The sequence below is a fragment of the Grammomys surdaster genome, unplaced genomic scaffold, assembly GCF_004785775.1.
Source record: "Grammomys surdaster isolate TR1022 unplaced genomic scaffold, NIH_TR_1.0 334, whole genome shotgun sequence".
Classification (NCBI taxonomy): Eukaryota; Metazoa; Chordata; class Mammalia; order Rodentia; family Muridae; genus Grammomys; species Grammomys surdaster.
The window spans coordinates 6,221,469-6,243,193 of record NW_021604753.1 but is presented as its reverse complement, the minus strand read 5'-3'; positions in this window follow the sequence as shown (position 1 = coordinate 6,243,193).

Here is a 21,725-nt window from a genome sequence, read left to right as displayed (position 1 = left end):
TCTTCTTCTTCTTCTTCTTCTTCTTCTTCTTCTTCTTCTTCTTCTTCTTCTCCTCCTCCTCCTCCTCCTCCTCCTCCTCCTTATCCTTCTTCTCCTTCTTTTTCTTCTTCATCTTCTTTTTCTTCTCTTCCTCATCCTTCTTCTTCATTCTTCCTCCTCCACCTCTTTCTTCTTCTTTCATCAGGTCTTGAGGTGGGCAGGGACCTCAGAAGACTAGGAAGTGAGTGTTATCAGGATGCATTATGTGAAATTCCCAAATAATCAATAAAAATATTATGTTGGGGAAAAAAGATTTGTTTTTGTAAGATTTTATTTTATTTTTAAGTGTGTGTGTGTGTATGTGTATGTGTGAGTGTGTGTACGCAGGTATTCACAGAGGCCAGATGATGGGGTTTGATCCTCTGGAGCTGGAATTACAGACTTTGAACCTCTGGTTGTAGGTACTGAGAACTGACCTTTGCAAAAGCATTAAATATTCTTTACTACTAGGCAACCTCTCCAGGCCCTGAAGTGAGTGAACCTTTCTGTGTACAGTTTTCTGACTCTAATTCATGCAGCCATGGTTAGATAGCCCATATTGGTTGGTGTACATTCTGGAATAACAGAAGAAGCTGCTGTGCACATAATTTCCAGTTGTTCAATCTTTACCTCTCAAATTAGAGTTATGCAAGTCAGGTCATGTAAATTAGGGTCACGCAAATCAGATTCAAGAAAATCAAGACATTCCTCATTAATCCAAGCTTAGTCTTGCTCAAAGTATCAGGTCAATAGGTACCAGGCTGCAGCTCTGGCAGGATGCAGTTTACAACATTCCAAGACTAATTGCTTGGGGAACTAGAGAAATGGCTTAGTGATTAGAAGTAGTTAGAAGTGCCAATAGCTCTTGCAAAGGACCTGAGTTCAGTTCCCAGCACCCACAAGGAGCAGTAAGTTCCATGGGCATGTACCTACATTCACATGTACAGAACCCCCAAACCCCACTCATACACACAATCAATATTGCTTTAAAAGGACCCAATGTTGCATGGGCAGAGAATGGGGTGGTCATGGGAAAACTATGATTAAATATCTCATACAAAAGTCTCTAAGAATTTGTAAAAAGAATAGCAGTAAAAATAAATCTTCCAAAAGACTAATAGTTTGCAATCCCCAGATGAAGTTTATGAAAATTCCCTAATGAGGACCTGAGCCATTTTCAGGCCTTTGACCAAATGCCTTTCTTCCGTGGTAGTCACCCTACTCACTGGGCAGTGTAATATGGTATAGTGATATACACACAGCTGAGCAAGGAACACAACCCTGACCTTGAAGCCCAGAGACTTTGCTAAGTCAGTCCTGTCTGTAAAAGCACAAGATACAGACTATAGACAGCTCTCATATATCCCAGGGCAAATGTTCAGGGGTTGAGCTGTATATGAGGCATGTCAAAGAAAGGAACAGCTCTCACCTCAAAGGAAGAAAGGAGACGGTTTACTCTGGAGTCTAACATGAATGGCTGTGACCTAGGAGTAGATTTAGGTTTCCTTAAATACCATGGTTCTCACCTGGCAAGAGTCCCAGGAAGTTTTACATTCACTGAACAAAGGAAAGCATAAGTTAAGGCACTTTGAATACACTGAAAAAAAACCTTCAGTGGGTAAAAGTTTTAACTACAGGGGCAAGATGCTGACAACATTTTCAGATTTTGAAAGTCAGAAGCTAAGATTCTGTTTGTGGTCACAGAGACACTAGATCACACAGAGAGAAGGACAATAATAAATGGTTTAGAAGGGTGACAGAGATGCTCCAAGACACTTTGGCTTTGGCCTCTCAGCAGCATTCCAACCTTTCCAGGTCACTGAAATTCTAATCAGTCAATCAGTCTTTGTAGTCATAATATAGTTACAATGTAGTTTCAGAAATTCTGTTTACCAGGCTCCAGATTCCCCACTCTACCCTACACAGGTTCCTGAGCTAGTTCATTTCTAGAACTTCTTGGTCTGCACATCTGACTATTTACTGGACATGTTCCATCGACTCAGCCATGCTGTAGGGCAGGCATCACATTCATGTCAACGTCCTTGCGGACATCTGCTGCTTATAGGACAATGTGCTTTGTTCTGCTGGAGCCAGCAGCAAGGCACTGGGTCAGCACTGGCAGTGTGGACAGTCCAAACCACTGTCTGAAGGAGGGAGAAACAGAAACCAATTGTTCCCTGCACTGAGTTGCTTTTCTATCCAGGAATCTTGGGATGTTAGTGTGTGGTAGCACAGAGTGGGACAGAGGAATTTCTGTTTTGACTTGTGTTCATTCTTTTTTTACCCCACATAATGCTCAATTTGGAATAAAGGTCAGAATGCTTTTGGGGTTTGGAACCTGTTTTAGGGAAATCTCAGATCTCATATATATATATCATATATATCTCACATAAATATACACACATATAGATTTGTCAATGTATTATATACATGTGTTCTCAATATATATTATATACATACATTGTATATTCTCAAAATATTGTATATGTAATATATTTTATACATAATATATACATATATATGCATATAATTTATATAATATACACATATATGTACATAATCTATATATTATACATATATGCTAGAAATATACACACATATATTTGTCAATATATTATATATATTCTCAGTATATATTATATATGTAATATAGAATATACATATATCTAATATATTATAAACATTGTATAGAATCTATACACACATATAATATTATATTGTATATTACATATATATGTCTATGTAATATATAATACATATGTAATATATAATATAATAATATATACATATATTATATCATTACATATATTTGTCTATAAAATATATACTGTTGTCTAAGGAATGAATGTACCTGTGGAAGCATGCAGAACACTTACCATCACTGTGACTAACAAAATGTTCAAGGAATCACAGCTGCCCTTGACAGAACGAATGCTACTCTGTAGTCATGTGTCTAAGTACTGTCTAAGTACAAACTCCTGTTTGCATGGCTGCCACCTGAAAGTGGAGATTGCAGCAAAGGGAGCTGAGTCAGAGAGAGGCTGTACAGGCTCATCAAACTCACACACTTGGCAAACATGAGGCATGAGGTTTGTACACACATGCTGTGATTTTGGAGAATTTTAGCCACTATAAAGTTACTTCTTGGGGCTAGAGAGATGGTTCAGTCAGTAAAATGCTTGGCACATAAGCACAAGGACCTGTGTTGTACCCCTAGCACCTGAGTGGAAAGCCAGGGCTAGCAGCACACATTTAGAATTCTAGTGCTGGAGAGGTAGACATAGGGGGATCTTAAGCCTTGCTGGATCAGTTTTGGAATCTCAGATCCCAGGGTGAGATCCTGTCTCTGAAGGAAGGATATGAACCATCAAGAGGAATCACCCTAAAGGTCATCCTCAGGCCTCCATAAACATGCACTGTACATACATGTTCACCCACACACACACATGGGTCCACACAAATGTTGCTTTTTATTTATAAATAAGTTATTTCTGACATAAATGTTATCTTGCCTTTTGTTTAGTTCCTTGGCCATCCTTTTTAAACAAAAAAATGAAAGATTATAAAATATTTTGATTTTTACAAAATAATAACCAGATGCTTATTTTAAAAATAATTTTATTTCCTTACATTTGCATTCATGCTATTTGACAGATGAGGAATCTTTATAAGATTATTAAGAAAGATGGTGTCAGGACATGGGTTAGTTCAGAGAAACATTGGTAAGCTCAGGCTTGGAGCAGATCTAAGTATCAGATCTTGGACACTTAGTCCTGATAACTAGAGCAAGCATCTTTGCAATCATACTTTCTCTGCTGCAAAATGGGCTTGGCAGTGTGCAGGCCTCACAAACAGTTCTTAGAATCAAGTGAAACAGACGATGTGTCTGAATTCTTAGTTCTATGCCTCAACTAGCCTGTGATGTCACTATTATTGTTGTTACATTATTTGAATTCACTAGATCTCATGTAAACCCAGTGTTCTTTCCAATGACCTCATAATGCTTCCAGTTAAGTGGTTCATTCAGACAGGCATGGCCATATCTCCAACTCCTACCCATCCAAGACCTACTGTGTGCAAACAGTACTGACTAAGTGCCTTCTTTTGTCACCATTCTTAAGGACTGGTAACTTAGTAAATAAACATAACATCCTGGTTCAGTCATAGTCAAGAAACCATACTTTCACCTGCCAAGTTCTTCAAAAGACCTCAGCTTCCCTGATGACTCCTCATGTCCCAGCCTCAGTCGTTTTTCTGATATAAGCAGACATAACCAAATTAAAATATCTAATGCCAGTGTGATAGCAGGCATTTGTAATCCACGTGCTAAGGAGTCAGAGGCTGACTCTCTGACCAGCCTACTCCAGACTTATAGGAGACCTTGTCCCACAAAACAAGGCAAAGATTGTGATGAAGGGATGGCTCAGTGGTTAAGAGAAGTTGATCTTCCAAATGACTGCAGTTCACTTCCCAATTCCCATATCAACAGAGCTTACCACTCCCTGTAATTCTAGCTCTGGGGATCTGAAGCCCTATTCTGACTTCCATTGTGCAGCCATGTGCATGTATATACACATACACACAGAGATGTACACATAAATAAATCTGAAGAAGATGGAGGCACAGGAGGAGGAGAAGGGAGGAGGAAGGAGGAAGAGGAGGAGGAAGGCGGGTCCTAAAAAACAGCATTCAAGGTCAACCTCTTGCCTCCACTTGGACAGACACATATATGCACACTTGCACAACCCCCCCAACCCACACTGCTCACATCCAGATTCTAGGCTGATACAGATGTGCATTAAGGACCTTCACTGCCACGCCTTTGATGAAAAACAGAATAAGTGCAGAGAGAGAGGGGGCAGAGAGGGAGAGAGAGACAGAGAGACAGAGACAGAGGGAAGAAGGGAGGGAGGGAGGGAGAAAGAGAGAGAGGGAGGGAGGGAGGGAGAGAGAGAGAGAGAGAGAGAGAGAGAGAGAGAGAGAGAGAAGAGTAATAGGAAGTGTGTGGGTTCTTTCATGCAGTGGCAGAGAGATGATTCACTACAGAATTCCAAAGCACAAGAAAAAAATGGATGCAACTCGCTGGTCGCACCTGAGCCTGCTGAAGCTTCTTTGCACAGTTGTTTGTCTGTGGGCAAATCTGGCTAGATATTCTCCATGGATTCCTGATTATTAAAAGACAATTTCCCAGCTGCTTTAATACTGTTTTCTCTGTGGCTCCTTTCTGTCATTTTTGCTGTTTTTTCTTCTTCCTGGGCTTATGAGGACATTCATACTGCTTAAGAGGGCACAAGTACTCTGCCTTTGCAGGGTACTGTGATTAGTCACTAATGGTGCCCTTCATATCCAGATTTTGCCAGGCTGAGAACACAGGTTTCCACCTTTGTCTACCTCTAGCTCAGATGAAAGGAAATAGGGTTTCGAGGTGTGAAAGATAGATCGTCTTCTGATGACAAATTCTGGGAAAAACATTTGATGTACACTGTAGGATTTGCTTTAACAGACCTCTGTGACACACAGTGAGTGAGGCCTGAGGTCTTAATAAGCAGTGTAGATAGGACCAAGGGACCACAGAGATCCTTTTATGGAGGTCAAAAAGCTCTGGAGAGGGTCAGCAGTGGGTCTGATCATGCTGCCTTGCCTTGTGTCTTCATATTTCTCTAACAAAGACCCACCACTCCGCTTGTCTGTATTTTTGTTCTATAGTTCCAGGTATCCTCAGATAACCAGTCTGAAAATACCAAAATGGAAAGTTCTAGAAATAACCAATTGATAAATTTTAAGTTGCCTTCTCCTTCTTAATAGTAGGATGATATGTCATGTCACCCAACTCTAGTCCACCTGAGACATCAATCGCCATTTTCCCCAGGATAGCTGCATCGTATGTGCTAGCCAACCATTATTCACTTAAGTAGACACATCTAGGTTGTCAGATCAAGTCTTGAAGAGTCACAATGTTTGTGTTCAAGTAATAAGAGGTGTAGGAAAAACCCAAAGGAGAGAATGTTCATGTAACTCTTATTACAGTTCATTGGTGTGATTGTTCCATGTCATCATCCATTATCATGTCAATCTCTTACCCTAACTGACCCCTATAAATTTATTCTTATTGTAGCCAGATAGAGAGAGACATGTGTTTCATATAACATACATAAAAAAAAAAACATAGTGTCTACAGGACTCGGCATTAAACTTAGGGCATATATTCAGGGACTTGGAACATAATCTCCCAAATAAGATGCAATCACTCAGTCTTTTTTACTTAAAGATCCTCTGCTCTGATCCTGTGACTTAGTCTATACCGGTAAGATGGCCACATCGCTGCAGCTAACTGATTTAGAGTGTGTGGTCATTGTAGCCACAGCCATGGGTTCTGAAGCTCTAGAAATCCAGGTAAGAAATCTCCCTGAACCTGAGACCATGGATCATATGCAAATCTAAAAGTTTAGCCCTTACTTGGAAGCCAACTAAGAGGTGTTAGGGCAAGAGAAATGAAATACTCAATAAAACCAGAAGAGTCATGGACAGGAAGAGCGGCAGTAAAGCTCCTGCAATGAGTGGCTCTGAGATCCGGAATTCTGTCCGATGACAGCCATGTTGAATCCACTTCCACTCAGCATCCCCACCCGCTTGCTGCTGCTGAATCTATGAAAAATCCAGAATCTGCACTGATTTTTAGTGCTGTCACGTTCAACAGTCTTCTCCAGTAGATTTTTACAAACTGCCTACGCCTGTCATCTCAGTAGAATCTCAGCAAAGGCAAACTGAGAATGAATTTGAGTCTGTGCTGAGCGTCATCGGCTGAGGTTGAATGTTGAGTCCAGAAAGGAGGCCAAGGGTTGAGAAGTCAGAAAAGCCGATCTCTCGCTCCTCATTGGTGGCAGGTTTGTGTGTGGCAGGTTTGTGTCTTTGCAGGCATCTCCGAGCCTCTGTGGGTCTTCGTTTCATGTCATTTATCTTTCACTTATGAAGAAGTAGGGGTGGCCATGGTGGGGACAGAAGCCAGGCACTACGATCTTAAATCTGCCTCTCCTGGGTAAGATTTGAATGACTCTAGGCTGAAAAATTATTCTATCTTTGAGATTCTTCATCTATAAATTAGAAATGAATGCAGTAATTCATGGACAATATTTAGTGTGGTGCCTGGTACACAGTGAGCCTGAAGCTACAGAGCTAAGCTCATGGCTTTCCTGGGATGTAGAGGGTTGAGAAATGATTGAGGTTTAGCAGACAGTACATATGTAAGGCCAGTCAGTGTGTGTGTGCGTGTGTGTGTGTGTGTGTGTGCATGTGTATGTGTATGTCTGTTTATATCTGTGTGTGTGTATCTATCTGTGTGTCTGTTTATATCTGTGTGTGTGTGTGTGCCTGTGTCTGTGTATCTTGATGTGTGTCTCAGTGTCTTTGTACTGTGTATACATGTGTGTTTGTGGAAGGGTTGTGTTTGGCAGCCATGACTAATAAATTCAGAATGCCTTGATCAAACCCTACCTCTGGCACTATATATCTGAGCGATTTTTTGGTTGAGCTAATCACTCTTACTATTTTTTACCTTCTTATTCTTCTCTTTTATTCCTCCATTTTCTGACAATTTAAACAACATCTCTATCAGAGAGACAGGGCTCAGTAGTACAATGCTTGCTCACATGCACTGAGTTCAGACTCTATCACTGCTAACTAATAAACATACACAATACAGCACGTATCTTGCTATGAATGAGGTATTTAACAGCAATACGCTATTAGTGCTCAATGTGGTTTCGACAATGATTATACTTGGAATTACCACGTACATCACTTTGTCCCAGGGAGTTCATACCTAATTCCTGCTTTGTGTTTCTATGTGACCTCTATGGCCTACCTCTGTTGACTCCCAGCATTTTCTGGGAAATGCAAGCAAAGGTAGGCAACCTGTAGGAGTTGACAGAGGGTGCAAATGGCTACATGCATTTTTCAAGCTTCATCCACTAGAAATGCAGAGGCAATCAGAGACTACCATGGTGACATGCAAATGCTTTATTAACATGCTTAGTTATATTTTATACAATTAAAACAAATGCAACCGGAAAGTTATCTATTCATTTCTCCCAGATCTCACTCTGCAAGTCACACCAGTTGTTCCTGGGTCTCATGGTGACAGGCATGAATTATAAGCTGAGGGCTGCGTTTGTTCCTCATTCCTGTGTTTTTATGCCTTGCTGCACTCCAGGTGCCCATAATGGAGATGTGATTCTCAGTCACACAGAAGGAAATATTTTAAGACCTGCCAAAACCCTTGGCTCAGAACTTGCTTTTCCAAGCAACCTGTCTGAGCCTGGAGACTGAGGTGAATTATTGAGACCTTAGAGGGTTCACCAAGAAGAGTGTGTGGGGAGGGTAAGGCTTTATCTGAAATCCCACTGCTTTCTCCTTGTAGACACAAGCTGGGCTGCAGCCTCAATGTCTCCTCTGGGAGCCATCTCCTGGGCACACAAGGGAAGGGCAGAATGGCACCAGGCAGGGGAGAGCTGAGGATGCAGGACATCACATTTATCTTTGACACCAAGAAGCAAGACAGTAACAGATTAGTATCCATCCGCATCTGACTTCTAGTCTCAGGACCAGGCTTTGGTAATTGAACATGAGTTCCCCTTTTGGATATCCCAGAACAACACCATTCTGTCCATAAGAAAACACTCTTGCTGACCACCCCAGGTTCTATGTATTTTCTCTGAACTGTAGGTAGTTAACTCTCACTCCACTTCTATGAGGTGGGTGCCATTCTCACCCTCAGAAAGAGTTAGGGACACTGAGACATGAAACATCAAAATTTGCATGAAATCAGAGCTGTAGAACTAGTAAAGGAGGAAGGATCCAAAGCTAAGTGAACAAGTTTCCAATCCTCCATTCTGTACATTGTGGTCCAGAGCCTTGTACTGAGGATAATGGTGAAGGTAAAGGAGATACTAATGGTTGTCCTGGTAACAACAGATGGGATACTGATGCTGATGATAAAGGAAGATAAATGTGTGATGATGAATATTGATTGTCAGCTTGACAGGATCTTAAATCATGTCTGAGACAAACCTCTGGGCCTGTATGTGACAGCACTTCTAGATTTGGTTAATAGAGCTTGGAAGACTAATCCTGAATGTGGGTGGCACAATCCTGTGGTCTGGGGTCCCGGGCTGAATATAGAGGTGAGAGAGAGCTGAGAACCAGCAGCCATTTTCTCTGCTTCCTAGCCGTAGATGTAACATCACCACTGGACTCTGGATCCTACCACCATGACTTCTCTACCCTGACAGACTATGTCCTAGAACTGTGAACCAAAATCAGCTCTTCCTTGATTAACTCCCCCCCCCCAATTTTGTCATAACAACAAGAGAAGTAACTAATTCAGAAAATAAAGGAGACGATGATGTTGATGATGAAGGAGGATGGTATGCTGGTGATGGTGGAGGATAGTGAGGAAGATAAGGAGATACCAGTGATGATGATGATGATGATGATGATGATGATGATGATGATCCCACCAAGTATGTTGCTGCTGGTCTGCTGATGCTGGTGCTGATGGTGATGATGGTGATGGTCTGCTGATCATTGCTGCCTATCCTATTTTTACCTACAGGTTTGCATACTGTTTTTAAAAAACTCTATAGATTCATGATTTTCATCCCAATTTCACAGCTGTGAAAACTGAGGATTAGAACAGAGAAAGGAGTTACACACATAGTCACACAGTTCAAAGGCAGAAGCGAAAGTCGGGACCGGCACTCAACCTCAGCCAGCTGATCACTCAGATCAACGGTTTGTAAAGTGAATCACACTGACTCCAGCAGTGTTGCCTTTTTATGTGAGGTACGAAAAACATAGATATTCACAAATCCTCAAGTCCCCAATTGACACCAGAGCGACGGTGGACATTCTTCATGAATGCACTAAAGCATAGCAGAAGGAGAACATATTATACCAGCTGAAAAATAATGGGCTAGAAGCACAAAATTAAATGCCCATAGAAAGGTCTTGTCCTTCTAGGAACAATCTCTTTCCTAAGTCACTGCTGTGTCTCCTCATATTCATTCTAGGCACTGCAGGTGTGGGCTTCCTGTGTGAATTATTTCTGACATAAACTAGCACGTGTGGTTACTTCCCAAGAGCCCTGCGAAGGTGAAGACAGCTTGTAGACAGTGGTGGGCTTCTGTGCAGGGAGGCTGAGCCACACTCCCAGAGCCATGAGTTTATTACTGCAATCTGTACTTCAGTGAAGGAGACATTCTGCCTCAGTATGTGCCTGCCAGGTTATCTACAAATAGAGAGATCACAAATGTTGAACCTGAGAAAAACGATAATGAGAACATTGGGGGGAAATTAGCCAAATTCCTGCCTGATACTCCCTGTGAAGGACTGGTTGGATACACTGCCTGTTACGTTTATTCGTCCTCTGCCGTATCTCAGCCACTCTGGCCCTTTCACACATCCTGTGGCATCCTAAGTCTTTTCTCTAGCCCCTAACGCTCATGTAGTCTCTTCTAACAAGCTGATCTTTGAATACTTGTACAGCTCGGTCAACATCCACTGACACTGGCCGTCTTCTGATATCCCAGCTCCTTCAACCAAGGCATGGTTACTTCATTCTGCCTCTGAGTCTCTGGCAGCACTTGGCACTAATTGCATTTGTGTTCTTTAGATGTTAATGTGTTTGCTTGTGGTCTCTATCTCCTTCTAAATAAGCCAACACTCTGTATCTCCTGTTCACAACTAGAAAGACAATGTCCTGAACTGAGACAGGAGACAGACAATGGCAAGTATTTGTGACATGAATAAAGGTAAGTATTCATGAACAAATAAAAATTGATGTGACATATGTTTCCTCCTGGCACTGCTAAAAGAGAAAAGCTGCTAGCCCATCCCGCCTCTAACTGAGGATATTCTATTGGAGAACACAAATCTGGAGTAGAAATTTAGGGGAGGGAATTTAGGCAGGAGGGTGCAAAGAAACAAAATTGCCATATATCTAGGAAAATGTCCATGAAGTGTGTGGTGTGTGTGTGTGTGTGTGTGTGTGTGTGTGTGTGTGTATGTGTATGTATGTGTGTATGCTAACTTAAAATGATTTTTAAAAGTAGAAAAAATGAAAATTGAAAACCAGAAAGTTATTTATGGGATTACTTTTCTTAGTTCTTTGAGAACTCTGCACAATGTGCTTTAATCATACTCCCTCCCTCTTCCAACTCCTCCTAGGTTCACCCCTTTCCCCCCAAGTTAGTGTTTACTTTCTTTTTTACCTATCAAGTCCAGTTTCTCCTGCTCACCCATTCATGGATGTGTGGCCTTCCACAGAAGCATGGTGATGGGCTTACCAGGGGAAACACTCTAGATAAAAAGTCTGACACCTCCCCACACACACACATCTTCCAGCAGCTGTCAGTTGCTAATAGCTCTTGCACTGGGTTAGACGATGTGCCTACCCCGCCTCTCTATTCTGGATAGCTCTGGGCTTGCATGAGGCTTGTGCATACTTTCACAATTGCTGAAGAGAGGTAACATGTGCAGCTGCCCTACTATGTCCAGAGAACACTGTTGCTGCCCTTCCATGTCCAGAGGACAGTGTTTCCTTGTTAATACCTCAGCACTCCACTTCTCATTACACAAGTTGCAGCAGTGGGTATATTTCCCTCTGTATATGTCCTCACCTTCCTTTCTTTCTTTTTGGTTCCAGAATTTTTTCTTTATTATGTAGCACAGAGCTACATGCTAACCCTCCTGTGAGTTCTGTGGTTTGGATGGGGAAGACAGATTTTGTTCTAAAATTTGCCTCTCTTAATCTTCTAACAGGCACTTCTCCATATAACTTCTGCTTGATTCTTCAAATATCTGCTTCCCTCTCCTTCTCTTTTGAGTGGCATCTTGCCAGAATTTGCTAATTGCCCCCAGACAAATCTCCATGGAGAGAAGTGGACATAGTGAAGCACTTCCTGAAGAGTTCACTGAGCGTTGAGGCATAGTTCTTGAATTGCAAGTGTTAACACTTATTGTTTAAGTACACAGCAGAGTGGTATCTGGTAAATGAAGTGACAAGCCACTCTAGGATATACAGGAAAACATGCAAAACAGGAGGCCAGTCTTCCAGGCAGCCGTCTCCTCATGAGTCATTTGAAATATTCAATGACGTTTTGTGTATTTATCTCCCCCTGGAGAATTCATCATAAGCTGTGGGATTCAATTCAGATACCTTCTATGAAAAGTCTATACTTTTAGTACAAAGAAAATATTATATCCTAAGAACAAGGATCAGAGGGAAAGGCATCCTGTGTTTGTATTAATTCCCCATATGATGATTCCTTATAACCATAAACTTTTCAAGCCTAGAATCTCCTGAGAAGAGAATCTCAATGAAGGATTCTGATCTATCTGGTCTATGGGAGATCATCTTGATCATTTATTGACATAGAAAGACCTAGTCCGCTGTAGGCATCACCATCCAAATTCTAGGCAAGAAATCCTGAACAGTTTAGAGAAAAGAAAGCTAGCTGAAGGGTCTATGTGTATATTCTCTTTTAATTCTTTTCTTCTTATTGAAAATAGATTCTTCTCTGATGCAATACATCCCAACCACAATTTCCCCTGTCTCCACTTCTCCTATCTCCCTCACTTCTCCTCTCCCCAGATCCACTCCCCAGCCCCAAGAAAAGAGCAGGCCTCCTAGAGATAAATCCAAACAGGGCAAAACAAGATACAATAAGACAAGGTGAAAGCCCTCATGTAGAGACTGTATGAGGAAAAACAACAGGAGAAAAAGAATCTCAAGAGCAGGCAAAAGAGTCATAGACACATCTGCTCCCACTGTTAGGAGATCCACAAAAACATCAAGTTAACAGCCTCATACATACTAAGGGCCAGTGCAGGCCCATGCTGGCTCTGTGCTTCCAGTTTCCATCTCTGTGAGCCCATGTGAGCTCTACTTAGTTGATTCAGTGAGCCATGCCTAGTGTTTGTCATTCCCCCAGATTCCTACAATCTTCATGACTATAAATGTAAAATGACTAGATGCTTGAGCTCCTGTCTTGACTTCCCCAGAGCAATGGGCTATAAGCCGACTTTTGAGCCCAATAACCCCCTAGGTTGCTTCTAATCAAAATATTGGACCACAGCAAAACAAATGACACTACAAAACCTGCAAATTGTGAGACCCTTATTTTAATTCACAGTAACAAGAGTACTTACTGTCTTTGTTTTTCATGTGTCTGTGGTGTGCATACGTGTGTGTTTACATGTTTGCATGTGTGGGTATTTATGTGTGCTCAGCTGTGCATTCACAGATGTGCCTATGTATTTGGAGGCCCAAGGTTGATGCTGGAAACCTTCACTCTTCCACCCTCCTATCTAAAGTAGGATCTCTCAGCCAAACCTGGACCTCATTAATAAGTGAGTCTTGATAGCCAACTCACTTTGAAGATTCCCTGTCTCTAATGCCCAGGGATGGAATAATAAGTGAGCTATGATACCTACCTGACATTTATCAAGACCCCAGAGAGAGGTCTAAACTCTAGGCTTCTTGCTTGAATGACAATTGATTTAACCATTGAACAATTTCCTCAGCTCCAAAATATTTATTTTTCATTGGAAAACTATTTGAAGTCTCTGTTTACTGGAACATATCACCTTTTACAGGCAATCCTAGTCCCCTGATCTCAAGTGAACTTTATAGACTATACAGTGTGTCCATGTGTGAGTGCTCATATTTGTGTGTGGACCAGCAGGTGTGTGAAGTATGAAAATGTGGCATCAAATTACTGAGTAACTTTAAGGAAGAACAATAAAGCATAGTAAATATTAATATTTATAAGGATTTTTCTAAATGCTAGAGTTCTTTCTGTCTCTCTGTCTCTGTCTTTCTCTATATATATATTTCTCTCTGTCACTTACTAAGTTGTTTATTTGTGGTACATGTTCTCATTCAATCTTCACAGTAACTTCTGGAAAACAAACTAACAACAACAAAGCAAAAACCATTAGCTCCAAGAGGCTCAGTAGCTTTCCTAAGGCTTTGCTGACGATTACTTGAGGAACAGGATATGGATGGGATAGTGTAGGTAATTGTTTCCTGCCATAGCTTTTAATTCATAGTTTATATCCAGTGAATTAATATATAATGCACATTTTTATTTCATTGAACGTTAAGAGCAAACATTTCCTTAATATTATGACAAATATTTAAAAATTCAGTGTATCTTTCTACTGAATCACAGCTCCTTAACTCACCCTCACATTTGCATGTGTATGTGTGCATGTGTGCATAGCTGCTTGAGGATTTAAAAGACTAACCTGGGTGTTTGTCATTCCTTAAGCTCCATCCACTTTGATTTTAGGAGAAATCTTTCTCAATGGTATTTGAGACTCCCCAGTGAGGGTAGGACTGTCTGACTAGTGGGTCTCAGGGAGCTTCCTGCCTCCACATCCCCAGAACAGGAATTATAAATATGCTTAAATGTGGATATTGGACTCAAACTTAGGTTCTTGTCCTTAGGTTGCAAGTAATTTCCTTGCTGAGCCATCTCCTCAGCCAACTAAAGCATCACCTGCATGCTCGCTATCACGATAATGAGTTGGCTTCTATGAAATCTGGATGTTTAGAGGTAATGAGGGCAGGTTTTCTCTAGGTGTGACATTACTGCATCTGTAAACGCAGAAGGTGTCCATGAACTCCCATATATATAATAGATGATATCAGAGTTTATTTACTCCTCGAGTCTAATTTTATTTGCATATTTAATAATTATTTCCTGACCGCACCCAAAGCGCTGGACAAAGGGATGAAGGAGTCTCTTCACCTTCAAGAGACTTCAAGAATATGCTGACATACAATGATGATATTCTTCTGTCTGCAGTGTTCTAAGCTGGCAAGCTACTCCATTTTCCCTTTGTAGTGCTCCATCCTGTGAGCCCAGTGTAATGGTTAAGTTCAGTTGTCAACTTGACTCAATCTAGAATCACCTGGACAGTAGAAATGAGGGATGGTATACATTGTTGGCCTGTGGGTGTGTCTGCTGGGGATTGTCTTGATGGCCTTAACTGATGTGGGAAGACCTACGCTAAATTTGGGTGGCCCCTTTTGGCAATAGTTTAATGGATATGGAAGAAAGGAAATATTTCTCTTTTGTGCTCACTAGGCCTCTGCTCTCACCTACTCTGTCGTTGCCTCTGCTGATTCTATCCCTGATGATAGACCAGCTCCTGTAGGTTCCCTATGTATACTGAAGCTCTTCAGACTTCCAGTGTGGACTGAAAACCAGCAGCTCTCCAGGAATCCTCCAGGCCTTCTGCCTCAACTGGGCCTGCTGAGACACTTAGCTTCATGAATTGAGTTACTACTGGATTATCACTACCCTATAATACAAGACAACCATTACTGTATCCTGTAAGACAATCTAATAAGCCTTCTTAATATAAATATTGATTCTATCAGTTTAGACTGTATCCTGTAAGATAATCTAATAAGCCTTCTTAATATAAATATTGATTCTATCAGTTCTGTTCCTATAGGGAACTCTGATGGATAGACTGTCCTGATCACACAGTTCAGCACATGAATAGTTTTACTTTGGCCCTTATGTATTCATTTCACTCTCTCCATTTGTACAGGCACATCTTAAAGGTCAGACAGCACATTCTGCACTCTGGTATCTCTATTCAGCACTTCAGAGGTGGACATAGGGTTATCACCCAGTGGTCATCTTAAGGCCTTCCACCAAAAAAGCATGGCAGAGGATTGATAAGTGCTGCACAGCCTTAGTAAATCACTTTACCTGTTGGACTTCTATTATTTTCCTTAACCTGGAAAATAGGAGAGTCAGTTTTCACCATGACACTTATTAGTGATGTCTGTAAAGCATCCCTGGGACACCTCTTTACCAATGTTTAAGCTTTTTCCTTCTGAGTTCTCACCCATTCATTGAACCAAGTTAAGAAGCCCAAAGAAATTCTCTGTCTGCAACCCTCAAATGGTCTCTTCCTCGACTCTGGGCTGCAGTCAGCAAGTGGCTTTTCCCCAAGTCTTCTGTCTCAGCCATCTGCACAGCCAACTGTTCTCTGACTTGAAGCTTTCTGCTTACAATCCTGCTAAGCAGGTGGGGATGACGCCTGCCTCCTCTCTGCTTTACATGCGGAATCTGATAATGTTTGACAGCCTGCTCACAGTGGAGGGGGGAAAACTGTGAATTGGATTAAAAGCTCTTTGTTTAGATTTTATTAGCCAGAGATGCTGCTGCATAATTAATTGGAGAATAAGCTGTAATCTCACATGGAGGCAGAGGCTCATCCCCCGAAATGCAGCCTCTCTTAAATGGGATGTGATATGGAAGTGGGAACACTGTGAATTTACTAGTGAAAACATGAAAATGCACTTTCATGAAAGGAGCAGAAAACCACGGTATTAATCAGTTCAGGACTCTAGAACAAAACATCTGAGCATGGCCTCAGCAGCAGACATTCATTGATTTCCATTCAGAAGACTGAGTGATTCGAGATCAAGGTGGTGGCCAACCCCGTTCCTAACGAAGGCTCTCAGCTGCTTTGTATGCCTTATACCTATGTCATTGTGTGGTAGAAAGAAATTCTCTCTCTCTCTCTCTCTCTCTCTCTCTCTCTCTCTCTCTCTCTTCCTCCTCCTCCCTCTCCCCCTTCCCCTCCCCCTCCCCCCCCTCTGTATAAGCGTGTGTGTGTGTGTGTGTGTGTGTGTGTGTGTGTGTGTATTAGAGATAGTGAACCTAAGGGCCCTCACATGCAAACCAAGTACTCTACCTATCACTGAGCTATACCCCCAGACTTCTTTACATTTATATTTTGGGACAAGGCCTCACTACATTACTCAGGCTAGCCTTGAACTCACTGTATAGAACAGGCTGACTTTGAATTTATAATCTTGCTTTAGCATCCCAATAGTCAGAGCCATACTCAGTGGGGCCTAGTATCTGTGTCTCTTTTTAAAGACATTATTCTGCCTTTAGAACTCCACTCTCATGGCTTCATCTATACCTAACTACCTTCCAACTGAAAGTTACTACCTGCAAACATCATTTTGGTATTTAGGGCTTTGAATTAGTTACTCCTTTGGTTGCTAGATAAAACACTGGAAAAGACTATTTAAAGAAGGGTTTGTTTTGGCTCACATGTAAAGATTCAGCCCATCAGAGAATGGATAGCAAGTTGCAAGGGTGTGAGGCAGCTATTTACATTGTATCCACAATCTGGAAGCAGAGAGAGATGAATGCTTGTGCTCATCCCACTATTTCCCTTTTGTGTCATGCCTAGGGAATGGCAACTCCTTCAAAGACATGCCCTGGACCCTTGTCTTCTAAGTGAATTCAGCTGCTATAAACTTTCCAATACCATCACAGGCTTCAATGTATGAAGTTTGAGGGGACTTACACACCCACTAGTAAAACCATGAAGCATTTCCTCCTCTTGGAGCTCTACCTGTCCACTTGACATTTGTACACTAAGTCACAGGGTGAGGCCATTCACGAATCTGCTTCTTCAGTGATATGTTGTGGTGAAAATGTTTGTTTGCATGGACTCCTTAAACATCTGCAGATATCAGCAATAACAATAATTATAAACTTTGATTCTTATATATATATAAAAAAGTCTCACTCTTGGGACTGCTAGGATGATTCAGTGGTTAAACCACCTGCAGTGTAAGCCTAAACCCCTGAGCTCAAGCCATACAATCTACAAAAGGGTGGGAGGAGAGAACCCACTTCTCTCTCTCTCTCTCTCTCTCTCTCTCTCTCTCTCTCTCTCTCTCTCACACACACACACACACACACACACACACACACATACACACACACACCCTACCTCTATGTCCTGTTCTCAATAACCATTTTACAATAATTATTCTTTAGGTTAGAAACTTACAGAGAGTTTTCAAGAGTCTGTTATGAGAAAGTTTCCAAAGTGCTTAGTCCTTAATATGTGGCTTATACCCTGTGATACTTTTAAATGATAGATTAGATGTCTGGAAACTTTTGAGAACTTCTAATCCCACCCTCTTATTTCATGTAGACTCACTCTGAGGAGAACGGAACTATGTGTAGAAACTGCAGGAGTTCAGGGGAAGTAGTAAAGACTCAGGCATCTACTTGATCATAAACTCAAGGTCATCCTGGTCATGACAAGAGAGCTAGAGTCTTGATACTGATAACACAGAACTAGAGAGCTGATACAGCACAAACACCCCTTACGCCGTACGACATTATCTTACTAAAGATATGAGTACAGACTGGAGAGATGACTGCTGGGGAAAGCACTTGCTGCAAGGCTGGGGACCTGAGTATGAATCCCCAGATGCTGTGGTAGTGATGGGGCGGAGCTCACAGACCTAGCAGTTTATGTCTGATCCAAGTGCTCTTGTATTGACATAGGAAGCAGAGGCAGAATTCCCAGAAGTTTTGGGGCCAGCTAGCCTGATACATCCAATAGTCAACCATAGCCGACCTTGTCTCAAAGTGGAAGGGAAGACAAGCACAGATGTGTCCTCTGACCTCCCCACATGTCCAGTGGCACACTCCCACAAGCATATATACACACATAAAACAAAATGCGCACACACATACACCTGTGTACACTTGTGAACTCTCTCTCTCACACACACGCATACATACACACATACACTCACACACACACAAGTATAAACACAGACATTTAAAACATTTTCATTAGCTAATTTTTTCTCACTTTACTAATCTAAATATTAGTTTTGGTAGTTGGATGGGTAGGGAGGTGAGGAGATTCCGGGAGGAGTTGGAAAGGGGAAAGAATATGTTCACAACAGAGTGTATAAAATTCTTCTTATATAAATGTAAAATTAAGGTATTTTTGAAATCAAGAACCATTTACTAAATAAAAGTTAAAAATCAAAAACATTTGCATTGGTGGAATCAAGCGAGGCGGGCTAACACCTGGCTAGCGCAGGGACTGCAGCTCTCTTCTTCCCACAGCCCCTCGCCCAGCTTATTTCCCTGATGGCTGAAATGCTTGCTCCTGACAGCTGTCCCTCCTTGGCCACAGTGGAAATACAGCAGCCATGTGTTGAATAAATGAATAAATCCCAGCTCCTCCTTGGGCCTATGCCATCTATTGTGTCCAGCAACGATCTCTCTTGGGCCAACATTCGGATTAGCATAAGTGTATCCATGTTCTTCCCACAGTGTTTGCTTGGCATAACTTTCCTGTGCTTCATTTTCAGTACTAGTTTATCCTCATACCTATGGAGTAGTTTTCAAACAGAAAATGTCTCTCGCTGTCTGCAAATCTGCTTATTTAGCTACTACCTGTCTACCTTTTAAATTCTAATGACCTTTGTCATTTAATTACAGTAATTCTTCCACTATCATTTAATATAATTTATAGGTTTAAAATTCCATCTCTTTTGCCTTTTTTGTAGTTACGACCCTTTCATACAGTAATCCCCTTCTTTCTATTTTCTTTTCCGTTCTATTTTCTTTCTCTTTCTAGTCTGTTGTTGTTGTTTTTTCAATGTACCTTCTCCTTTGACACAACCATACAAACCTGCTCTATGCTCTTTGTCAGCATCGGTGTTATAGCACATCCGCAACTCTGCTCAAAACAGTTACTTGGCTCAGAGGGTAGGAACACTTGCTGCTCTTGCAGAGGACAGTTCCTAGTTTCAAGCACCCACCTCATGTGGCTCATAAACACCAACAACTGCAGCTTCTTCGGGTCTCTGTGGGCATCTGCTTTCATCACATACATATACCTACACACAGGGAGACACATTTTTAAAAAGAAGCTTAGGAAAATAGTCAAAACATTCACTGTGTTCCTGATGCAAAAACCTCCGTGTGACTTAACCCTGTCTATACGCTCAGTTGCTGTCTGTTACAGTGTTGTTGTGGGTTTTAACTTTGTTTCTATTTTAAGACATATATAATTAAGATATACACATTTTTACACATATATTCAAATATATTCAAACTTCTCCAATCCTCTAAGTTTCTGCTTAGATGTTCATGCTTGCAGCTAGAATAATTTTAACATGCTTAAAGGAATCTTTTAGAGTATTTCATTTAGCGTAAGTCTGATGTCTTAACATAATTTTTTCTGGAAATGCGTTTATTTTGCTTTCACTTTTGAATTCAATTATTGCTGTGTATATAGACTTCTGGGTTGAAGGCTTTTTTTTCAGTATGTAGATTCTGGATTTCATCATTTCCCTGGAATGTATTTATTATTTCTCAGAAGACAATATAGTATTTTTCCTCTGTTCACCTCTACAAGTTTTGTTCTTAGTTTCCCTTATCTGAGATTTGCTTTTATTTACATGTGTGTTTCTGTGCACACCATATATGTTTGGGTACCCAGAGATGCCAGAAAAGGATGTGCAATGCCCTGGAGATGGATTTACAATGGTTGCGAGCTAGCCAATATGGGTGTTAGGAGCAGATCTTGGGTCCTCAGCAAGTTCCACAGGCATTCTTAACTGCTGAGTCATCTTTCCACCCCCCTCTTTAGTTTTCAATGGTTTCACCAGACTGTGACTCAGTCTGGTTTCCTGCTGACCTGAGTTTCTTCTCTTACTTGAGTTTATAGGGTCTCTTAATCTATCCTTCAACCCTATGGGAATTCTCAGAGTAATTTCTTTTCAAATATGCTTTCTGTCCCTCCCAGTCTCTCATACAATTTGGAACCCTTAGATACATGTTTATAGATTAAAATATAACTCATGTGCATTTTTCTGCCATTTTTATATAAATTATCTTTTTTCTCTGAGTTTCTGTAAATATTTACTACTAAAAAATTCTCAACTCCATATATGACTATTGTGTGATTTAATTTGCACAATATTGATTTCATCTTTTATCTAAGGTTTCCCTTGTTGTCTTGCCATGTAAAATTGCGTGGTTTTGTCCTTGATATATTTTCCCATTTATCTATCTATCTATCTATCTATCTATCTATCTATCTATTCATTTATTCACTTTGCATCCTGATTGCTGCCCCCACTCCTGGTTCCCCCTACACACAGTCCCTCCCCCCATCCTCTCCCTCCCCTTTTCCTCTGAGAAGGTGGAGGCCCCCATGGATATCCCCCAACTTGGCACATCAAATCTCTGCAGGGTTTAGCACATCCACTCCCACTGGGGTCAGAAAAGACAGTCCAGTTAGGGGAACAGATTCTACAGACAGACAATAGCTTGTGGGACGGGCCCTGCTTTCATCCATAATTTATGAATTACCCAACTTCTGAATCTGATTCTCTATTCTTCATCTGTGTTCTCTGCTGGTTCACATTCTGGTGTCCCTGGCCATTGCTGGATGATTACCATACAACATGGATTTAAATAAATTATAGTGGCTTTGCATGCTGCTATCTTTCTCTTCGGTATTTCTTCAGCTTCTAGTTTAAAAAAAAAAAGAAAAAAGAAAAAAAAAACACAGATCATCTACACACAAAATAGTCAAGGTGATCTGAAGCCCTCAGTTTCTTTTCTTGTTGCTGTTATAAAATGTCTGGACAAAGGCAACTGAAGAAAGAGAGTAGCTTTTATTCTAGATCATGGACCAAGCTACAGTCAATCATGGGGGCAGGGGATGGAATCAAGGAGAATAAGAAAGACGTGAATGAGTAGCGGTCCTCGTTTCATTTTCTCCATCTTATGCAGTTCCTGATGGCTCAAGATGTGTCTCCCCACCTCAACTAA